Source organism: Mytilus edulis, chromosome 11 (assembly GCF_963676685.1).
Source record: "Mytilus edulis chromosome 11, xbMytEdul2.2, whole genome shotgun sequence".
Lineage (NCBI taxonomy): Eukaryota > Metazoa > Mollusca > Bivalvia > Mytilida > Mytilidae > Mytilus > Mytilus edulis.
This window is the reverse complement of record NC_092354.1, coordinates 71610856-71621551: the sequence shown is the minus strand read 5'-3', so window position 1 is coordinate 71621551 and position 10696 is coordinate 71610856. Positions and strand designations below refer to the sequence as shown.

Below are 10696 nucleotides of genomic sequence, written 5' to 3'. Positions count from 1 at the left end.
ATAACTTTATCTATAAGTCTTTAACGCCAAAGGGGTAGTTCTGAATGGATAAATGTTTGCAACGTCTATTTGATTGTTTTTAATTGTATAATGAGAATAAATGCAATTTATAGATTTTATAATTCAATCAATACAATTCAATTAAAGGTATTGGAGAAAAGACTCAAGCTACAAACAACCTTTCTTATACAATATAATTGGTTATTAAAATATAACAATAGTGTATACATTATTTTGTTTCATGAGTGAGTCAGGGGAAGCAACCCTTCGTGGTCTAACGATTAAATGGAATATTTTACAATAAACAGTTTATAAGTGAAACCTCAGTCGGACCATTAGTGTATATACTGCTTTCAAATACGATGTTATATAACAAAAAAATAAGAATCCTTGAACTTCTAAAATTTAGATTTAAAATACTTTTAGAAAACTCGTGTTAGCAATTCACCAAGTACAAGAAAATTAAGCCGGTATACAGATGAGTTTTATATAAAAACATTGTTCATTAAATAAAACTAATTGCAAAGTGGTTTACAATGCGCGACGTTTGGTGACCCCCCCCCCCCCCGTGTATATACGGTTTTAACTCTATTAAAACCCAACATAGATACCATACAATTGAGAATGGAAATGGGGAATATGTCAAAGAGACAACAAGTTCAACCGACCAAAGAGCACAAAACAGCCAAAGACAACCAATTAGTCTGCAACACGGCGAAGAAAAAACGCACCGGGTGGCGTGCTTCAGCTGGTCTCTAAACAAAAAAATGAACTACTTCAGTCATACTAAACTCCGAAATATATGAAAGACACTAAAATTAGATTTGGAACGACAGACACGATTTTCGTAAATATAGTACACATTTAATCAATGACATCAAAATCAAATTTTCCAAAACGTACACGTGTATAAATCAAAACAATCAACTTATTTGTTGTCTAATTTGTCAAATATATATCCTGGTCTCCTTGATATATGATTACTGCTTACAAAGAAGCAATTAATTCAAGGATTCCAAATGGAAAATCAACCTTTATGAAAATTTTGTTTCGCAAATGACGACGTATACATTCAAAATACTGTTTCCTTTCCCTAAAATATGAACTTCCGAAGTAGACTTTCAAGCGGATTTGTGGTTTAGTGTTTTGTAAACACATAAATCGAAAGCAACCTGACAAAGTAAGAATAAAAAAATCTAAATTTTTCACTATGTCAGGTAGTTCTCGACATTAGTGTTTGTATATCCCTTTGGAATCTTAAGCTTCTCTTTACGAAGTTATTTGCGCTTAAATAGTCAGTTAAATGACGTTGATAGTTGCAATTTAGAATAAATATAACACTTATGATCTCACAAAACACCATAAACACCACCAACGCGGGAAAACCTCTGCAATACATTCTAATTTCTTGTGTATAATTCGGAGTTTAGTATGACGTCCATTATCACTGTACTAGTATACATATTTTTAGGGGCCAGCAGAAGGACACCTACGGGTGCGAGAATTCTCGCTACATTGAAGACCCATTGGTGGCCTTCGGCTGTTGTCTGCTCTATGGTCGGGTTGTTGTCGCTTTGACACATTCCCCATTTCCTTTCTCAATTTTAATGTTACAAGAGTAATCTAACAGTTTTGTAATGAAAAAACAGCAATGATAGTCATTTTCTATAAAATATGTTCTATAATAAATAATTACCGCGGTTCAACATGATAGATTAAGACTCAGTGTATAGTCCTTTTATGAACATTTAGCATCGATGTCGTAACATTTTATCTTCGATCTATGCGTTTGAAAGTCCCTCTGGTATCATTCACCCATTTTTGTAAACCATATTATTTTTACAGTATTTTAACATAATTGTTTCGACACAGGATCGGGATTCGGGCCTTGCTATTTCTTAATACAAGTGAGAAGAAACTATTAAACCATGTTTGTACCTTACAAGTCAGGAATATGACAGTTGTTAACATTTCGTTTGATGTGTTTAAACTTTTGATTTTGCCATTTACTAAATATGGACTTTCAGTTTCGAAATTTTCTCGGAGTTCGGTATTTTTTTTATTTTACTTTTTGTAAATGACTGTACAAAGATGTAAATGTTGGTTAACTGCTTTGAAGAAATTTTGTAACATAAGTCAAGTACAGTAATTTGGACATGTTAATGAAATCTAAGTTTTATCACATTTCTTTTTGTTTTAACAAAATAGTACAAAAATTACACGTGTTTCAAAATTTAGCAATACAATTGAAAGGATTGAAGTATTTAACTATTTTTTGTTTATAACTTCACAGGCCAGTCAATGGATTTTATCATAAATTTTCTTAAATTGATAAATGAAGTTTTTGCTAATTTAATTTCATGAGTTCAAATGAACAAGGCAAACATATGCATACATCGTTATTTATTATCTACCAGTTATCAGACGGAATTACATTTAAATATTGAATTTCGTATAAAGAAGGTGTTGGTTAATGGGGTCAAGTAATTGTACACGGTGTTAACTGCTTGCTTGATTTCAACATGTCTTTCATTTTGTTAAGTGGATAAACTTCAAGATTGTTTTGTTAAGTGGATAAACTTTAAGATTGATATGTTATTCATGCAAATATTGGATACAATTTCTAACACGAAATTGATGCGTTTTTATCATTTATAAGACAATAATAACCCTGCATGGTCGCTACACGAATGAGGGTCTACATTTTTGTGGGCGAGTGTATTTTTTCTGTATTTTATAATTTCTAAGTTTATTTTTCTCTGTTATCTATACGTTTTCCCCATTATACTTTATTCTTTATATTTTATCCCATTATTCAAATTTTTGTGGTCCATTTTTCTATATTCTTTTTCTTTAAATTTGGTCTATTATTCTTTATGCTGCAAATCTCATCCTGACCCTCAGACATGAACAAAACCCCAAAACGATATACTGTTACACTTTAATGAATATTAACTAATTCTATGACAAATGATTTTTTTTATGAATAATTAGTAATATCATTTTCCTGCCTGTTGAGGGATGATATTTTACAATTTACTGTTTACCCCACGGAGTGAACTTTATTGTGATTTTCTACTGAAATAGCAGGAATGTGATACGCGATATTTTGTTGGAATATTTCTATCATTTGTTATGTTTATAATTCGTGATTTGATCCCAACATAAGAAGATATAAATAAAAAGTTTTTGCATATTAATGTATTGCATTTTTTAAAAAGAAAATGTATAACTGATTTTTGTAAGCACATACAAATGAATAAAAAAAACGAGGTCTATGATTCATCTGTGTATTGCATCACATGTTGGTATCAAGTACCCTGAATGTACTTAAATTCAAAATTCATGAATGCTTATAATCAAATGAATAAGAGAATGGATAAAATCATAAATTCAAATTGATTTTAGAATTACAGATAAAAAATTCGAGTATTTTCATTTTGGAATAAACTTTTTTTTGGCGATAATTTACCATTATAATTGTGGTCATATATAAGTGGAATGGAAGTTCTTTGTCGATAGTATGGATATCTGCATCTTTTCAAATACAAATCACCAATATCTTATAAGATCACTTTACATTCAACCAATGACTAATTGAAACTTTCATCAGAAGATTCCCTAAATTGTGTATCTTAAAATGTATGATGATCGTTATATTCCGCTTGATTTTCAAGCCAATATGACTTTAAGTGCTTTGCAATCTCGTTGAAAAAAAATCAACTTCCACAATTATGTAAAATATTAATTTTTATACAACTAATTTATCTTTGGTAAATAAAAAAAGACACAATGTTAAAAATTTAACTATTAGTACATTAATCATTCATTTTTACTAATCTATAAATCTGTTGAGACATATTAAACGGTAGTTAATCGAGGCAGGAAGTGATTAAAGTTCCTTTGATACCACTTTCACAAGTAATATCGAAAACTTTCATCATACATTAAGATAGATATGTATAATGATGAATTGAAGAAAGACAAAACCGTAATGTTCTGTATGCAGAACTTTTTAATCACACCTGATTCTTCAGTTAAAATTGGCAAAAAGTGTAACGTAGATGCTGTATTTTTTGGTCTAATCACTATGTTTTGTAATATTGAACTTACAAGTTGCATAAGAGTAACCTAGTTCCCGTTTAAAGAATATGATGCCTATATTTGTATAATTTGAAGTCTGTCAAACTTTATTTTAATTGAAAACATTACAGTGAACTAAATTGTACCATAACTATAGTCATGTTGCAATTGGAGCATTTCATAATTTGTATACCGACAGAAAAGTAAAGAAAAGAATGTAATATTTTCATACACGAAATCATGGTCCAAGGAAGGCATATAGTATATACACAATGTTATAAAAAGTAAAATCACAAGAATACTGAACTCCGAGGAAAATTCAAAACAGAAAGACCCTAACGAAATGGCAAAATCAAAAGATAAAACACATCACACGAATGGACAACAACTGTCATATTCCTAACATAGTACAAGCATTTTCTTATGTAGAAAATAGTGGATTGAACCTGGTTTTATAACGCTTAGCCTGTCACTTGTATGAAAATAATTCTAACAGGACGTCCTTTAAACGCTTTGAGTAAACACCCGTGGTAAAATATGAATATAGTGTTTGGGCTGTTCCGGTCGTACTCGCACGTCATATGCATTTTTTTTATAAATGAGCTACCCGACGTCATAGAACGATGACGTCAGATTATAAGCATTTTACGGGAAAAACAAGTATGTGAAACCGAAAATCATCATAACTAGGAAACGTAAACAAACGATGCTAAAATATGATATAAGCCATTTTTGTTAATACATATAAGACATATAAGTTAATTATCATATAAATGCATCCACAATTATCTAAATACGTTATTGTAAATAGTTTGAGCATGTCACTTATTCGGTTTGCTCTGTTCTTTTATGCCAATTTAACTGTGCGTTTATATATGGGATCGGCAAATATTTGCCTCCATCTAGAGCCCTTCAGTCTAAAAGAATTGCCGTATTTGTCCTATTAGAATCAAAATAATTCATGGGGGCTTGAATATTCAAGCCCTCGTGAATTATTTTTTAAACATGCAATGGACAGTTGCATAAATCTGATATTAACTTTAAACTTCCGGAGGACGAGTGATAATTGTCAACAGCTAATACAGTCCCAGCAAATTTAATCTTGGAATATGCATTTTGTAACACATATTTCTATGTTAATGGTTGTAGTTCTCTATTTTGAGTCTGTTGTCACTGCGAAACTGGGTGAAGTTTGTACTGTCTACAACAAGGACTGATTTTATATCTATCTATAAAGGTCTTTTTCCATTTCCTTTCTCTTAAAAATTTTGACAATATAAATAAACTCATCATATATACCATGATTTTTATACTTGCACTATTGGACTAGACGCTTGTTTCGTCTACAAAGACTCATCAGTGATGCTCCAATAAAAAAATTTAAAGGCCAAATAAACTTCGATTGGCGTGAAGTTTTTTTTCTTGTCTCACTGAACACTGAGCTGGTAGTAAACATATGAGGAAGGTCTTATAATTATTGGTTGTAGAATTCACATGTTGGAGAAATTTCATTTGTCCTTAATGCATGTGTATCAACTTGCAATGTATATGTTCTGGTCATCACTTACTTTAGAAAATACCGTTCCAAGCATCTACAATTGAAGGTTGCTATGTAGTGTAGTGGAAAGCCGGTTTTCCAATTCTAATACACTTTACATCTAAATATCTAGGTGATGTCTTCTGTAATGCATTAATTTGGAGAGCATTATTCCAGCAGTTTGACGTTTCAAGGTTTTCTTATGTTTTCCATTTAGATTATATAGGGAAATTGTTTTAAAGTTCCAATATTTGTGAAACACCGTATTTTTGAAGTGTTTGATTGTACCAAAAAAGAAACTTTTCGCATTGTAAAATTTGATGGATGGTTGGCGTTGTTAAAGGTAAAATCGCAAAAATAATGAACTCCGAGGGAAATTCAATCGGAAAAACCCTTATCAAATGGCAAAATCAAATGACAAAACAGATCAAAAGAATGGACAACAACTGTCATATTCCTGACTTGGTACAGGCATTATCAAATGTAGAAAATGATGGTTTAAAACCTGGTTTTATAGCGCTAAATCTCTCACTTGTATGACAGTCAAGTACAGAGTCACTTTATAAGAATAAAGGAAACACAAAAACACACCAGTAAAAATGAAAGATAATACAAACACATTGACGGGATGTATAAGTACCGAGCCACATCAAATGGATATCACAGAAAACAAACCAAACAGTAAAAGTAATACTGATAATAGAACAAAAACAAATGAAAGAACAATATAACACGTTGTTAAGATGATAAACAACGTCAGTAAGAGATCTTGAATATATAGTAAGAATTTTGGCCGATGGACAACAATAGAGTCTACTTAAACAATATACGTATAGTGTCTTGAAATATGAAATTTATTTGTATGAGGCTTAGAAACAGGAAAATGCGAGGTTCTACCTCGCATTTTCCCGTTTCGTGCCGAATACAAATAAATTTCATATTTCAAGACACTATACGTATATTGTTTTTATACTGAAATCGATAAAAAAAAATAAAAAATAATAAAAATATGAAACAAATATTATTAAAAAAGTGTTTGGAATTTCCCCCTTGGGGTACCATTTTGGAGTATTTCCCTATGAGCGTAGTCTAGGCGGTAAGCATTGACAATTTAAGGAATTAGAAAGGGAAACTGAATTTAATTAATAACATTTGATAAACATGGTATATAAATTACCAATTTGAAGACATAACAGGTTTAAATTCATAAAAGTTTGACCATTGTTACTACACGTTGTCATGGTTGTGACGTGACGTTGTAAGTAGGCGGGGCTTATAGGTGAGTTGAGGTCATTGACATATAAAGCTAACGTTTATACGTATAGCTTTATCTGTATAGTAAAATAGCTGATTGCAGTATAATAGATAATTGACGCTTGTATTTACAGTATTGATTGATTGATTCTCTTTATTTCATAACACAAATATTCTAATTACAAGAAATGAACAACATATAATTACAGATTTTAATTAAAGCACACACAAAGAATCAAACAAAAAACAATGTTACTTATATATATATTTCTTCGAACATACCATACAGAAGAAGTGGAGGAAAGTACGGACAGATAAAGCGCCGACTATACACTTCTGATTTTCTTTTCTTTTCGGGGAGCTTTACAAAGTCAATGGAAAATGATAAAAACATTACACCCCTTCAAAAATAATTGTAATCAATTTTATTTCATTTTTTGTTGATGACTTTTTAAAAATAGTTCGAAGATAAGAAATAACATTTTTCTTTTTTCTCAATTTAAAAGTCCTTCGATACATATACGTCTGTAGTCCAAAACAATGATGATTAAATACCATACAAACAACGATTTATACCTGAACTGTTTATCTTGTAAATATGCACTGTGTTAACAGTTAATAATTGACGTATTTAAGTTGGATTTTTGTATAATTTACATCGTTTTGCTGGAGATTTCAGGTGGGGATAATTTATTCGTAAGTACCTGTTGATAATAGTGAAATGTATCAATTACATCTGTTTTCTCTTCAAATAACTTAATTAAAACTACAAATAAATTTTCTTCAAAGCTAACCAGATGCGAACTTAACTATCAACATCACAAGCACCTGTTAACAATTATATAATTTGTTTAATAGCCTGATACTTAAGGTTAATTGAAGAAATCCGTCAATCAGCTTTCTTAAAGACTTGGTAATCTGTGTTGACGGGAAAGTAATTTGTTGCTTCTTTCCGTAATGTTTATTAAAATTAGACATGTTTAACACAGTGGAAAATCTGTCATTTATTGTCTTCCCTTAATACAACCAGGACAGATGCTAAGTTAACCCATTAACCTTTTGCTATTATGATTGTTATCCAAAAGTTGTTTCAAATTGAAAGAAAACCAGACTTGAGCTTTTAATTCAGTCAAGTATAATGAATGGAAACAATAGTTACCAGACAGTATTTACAGGATTAAAGAACAACCTTGCAACAATTGTAAGACAGAAAAAAACATTGATCGACTGTTTAATATTGTCACTGCAATATCTGAAATCGCCTGTTAAAACAATCAATCTTGTTTTAATTAGACCGATTTAGAAATTTTAATAAGGGCCCTAAGAGGGAGTCCGCTCAAGTCATGCTTCAATTATTCATTTTATAATCAACCAAAATTTCCCCACAAAATCTGTCTATGCTTCTATTTTATATTTGATATACGGTTAACATATAGAAAGATATTGAGGGGGAATCAAAATCATTTGATGAAAAACAACAGAAAATAGAAAATAAAGAAAAACTGTTTTTACAAAACTTGTAACCAGAAACCTATATAAATTGAACAACACGGATTAGTAATAATTATAAAAAAAAAAAATACCTACAGAAATAAATTGATCAAACCCAACAAAACGAACGAATTCAAATAAGTTCTTTTTTATATCTTTTTATTCTCATAAACCAAATCTAAGATATAAACACATTTATAATATAACAATTATTCAAAATTATAATTAATATATCATCTAAAATTAAAAAAAATATAGAGATTTCAGCTTATATAAAAAAAATTATTATATAAATTCTTAAATGTTACCCTTTCTTCAAAAGCTTCACCCGTTTAACTCAATGTTTATATAAACCTGAAATATTAATCAAGGTCATACCAAATATAAAAAAGAAAATAGAAATTTAAGCCTCGAATACAAAACTTATATTTATGGGAAATACCTAAATTAAAACACCATGAAATGAAGAAGGACACCTTAAAAGTCAGTAATAAGATACAACAAGAATTTATATTTCTTATATTTGTTTATGGTTTGTTAGGTAAAAAAAATAATTACAACATCACTCACTCCTTTATATAGTTACTATAAATAAATGTACAAATTTGTTAAAAAATAGTCTTGCATTAATTGCGTGCGTATATAGTTTCCTTTTTGGATCAATTGTACAAAGTGCATGTTCAAAATTAACTTCAAACAAAATTACGATAACATCCTTCCTTGTGCGACAAGTTATTGTATTAAATTACAATCTATCTATTTATCTTGTGATCGTTTTGTTACTTTGGAGGAGTGCGTTCTCAAGGTAGGCAATTGTTGAAATAGATTGACCTTAATATGTACTTATATCTTGAATGTAAAGTTTTGTGTGTATTCAGGTTTATAAAATGTAAAAAGATTAAAACAAACGGTACAAAACCAACACATCATTATCTTGAATATAATAATTTATGAGGTAGTAATTTACCATAGCTTTTATTTTTTTCAATGTTTAGAGTATGTATTTATGGTGGAGACAAAGTGTCCCCCTAAAGAGTCTCAAATATGATAAATGCATATACATTTTACATGTATCAATCCAAACGTGTGTAGTGTCCTTCTCCTTTTCAAAGTGCTGGGTGATATTCTATCGCAACAACTCTTCAAGGGACAATAAGGTGACCTACTCTTGGTCTTAATTACCGTCCCTATTCAATATACTATTTTTTTCCCAGTGACATCTAATTTGATATAATCATGAACATTCTTAAAATATTTTCTATTGGAGTTAACCAATCAATCAATTCATTTTAATTCATTTTTTAAACATGTATGCATTTATCAAAACGTAACAAATCTGCGGGAGCGGTAATTCTTTTGCTGATATTTAAATTAACACATAGTGCGATGACTAGAATATACGTAGATACGATTATTTTCCATGTATACTGGAGATTAATTTCAAAATCCATCCCTCATTCTCAAACCCATCCACCCTTCTTATCCCAATACTAAGCATTTTTCGACCCAGGAATAGACTTACTTCGCCGTATTTGTCAAAACCTTTCGGCATATCGTGTCTTCAATGCTCTTCACAACTTCGTACTTCAATTGGTCTTTTAATATTTTTTATGCGCCACTGGTGCGTATGGCGCACACAATTTTAATCCTGGTATCTATAATAAGTAGATTTAAACATAAATGGTGTAGTTTTGCGGCAGTGAACTGAACGCCTTAGCGTGTCATGGGTTTAATTGATGTGATAAGCTACTGTAATTTGGTTAATTCTGATATTTAGGTTATGTTATGACAGTTTATATCTTTAGAAAATGAATGAAAGTTTTTAAAATTGTGTATACTATTAACAGTAACGTTATGTTTGATGGGTCTAGATGTGGGTTATCGAATAGAAAATAGGATGGGGCAATACTGCAGAAAAATGAGGAACAAAAATAAATAAGATAATAATTTGGTGCTAAAATATAAAATATGGAGAAAATTGGCAAAATCTACAAAGGAAATAGAGTAAAAAAAGCTTAAAATTATAAGAATACACCCCCCCCCCCCCCCCAACCACACACACACACACACAGATGCTATTATAACGATCTGTAAAATTAGCACGTCCTAGTGCACTATTTAAAATTCTACTGGTGCAGTGTATATATAATTTACAAAAAAGAAGATGTGGTATGATTGCCAATGAGACAACCGTCCACAAGAGACCAAAATGACACAGTACTTTTTTCGAACTCCGCTTTATATTATATTTTTCATAGTTTACACATGCATATACTTCAACGAAGATATTAATAAGGACTTGACACTTTATATGTTTGACTTTTTATCCGT

The 10696-nt window shown here is 30.4% G+C and overlaps 1 protein-coding gene across 2 annotated transcripts in view; it reads left to right on the top strand.

The window, feature by feature from the left end:
• The first annotated feature begins 7401 nt into the window (after positions 1–7401).
• Positions 7402–10696, top strand: part of LOC139496206 (parathyroid hormone/parathyroid hormone-related peptide receptor-like) — an 80729-nt gene continuing 77434 nt past the window's right edge. The window contains exon 1 of one of the 2 annotated variants that reach the window (XM_071284678.1): positions 7402–7570. The gene's annotated coding sequence lies outside the window, so the exon portion shown is untranslated. Of the gene's footprint in view, positions 7571–8982; positions 9171–10696 lie in introns of those variants that run through there. The other variant, XM_071284677.1, reaches the window with a different exon arrangement.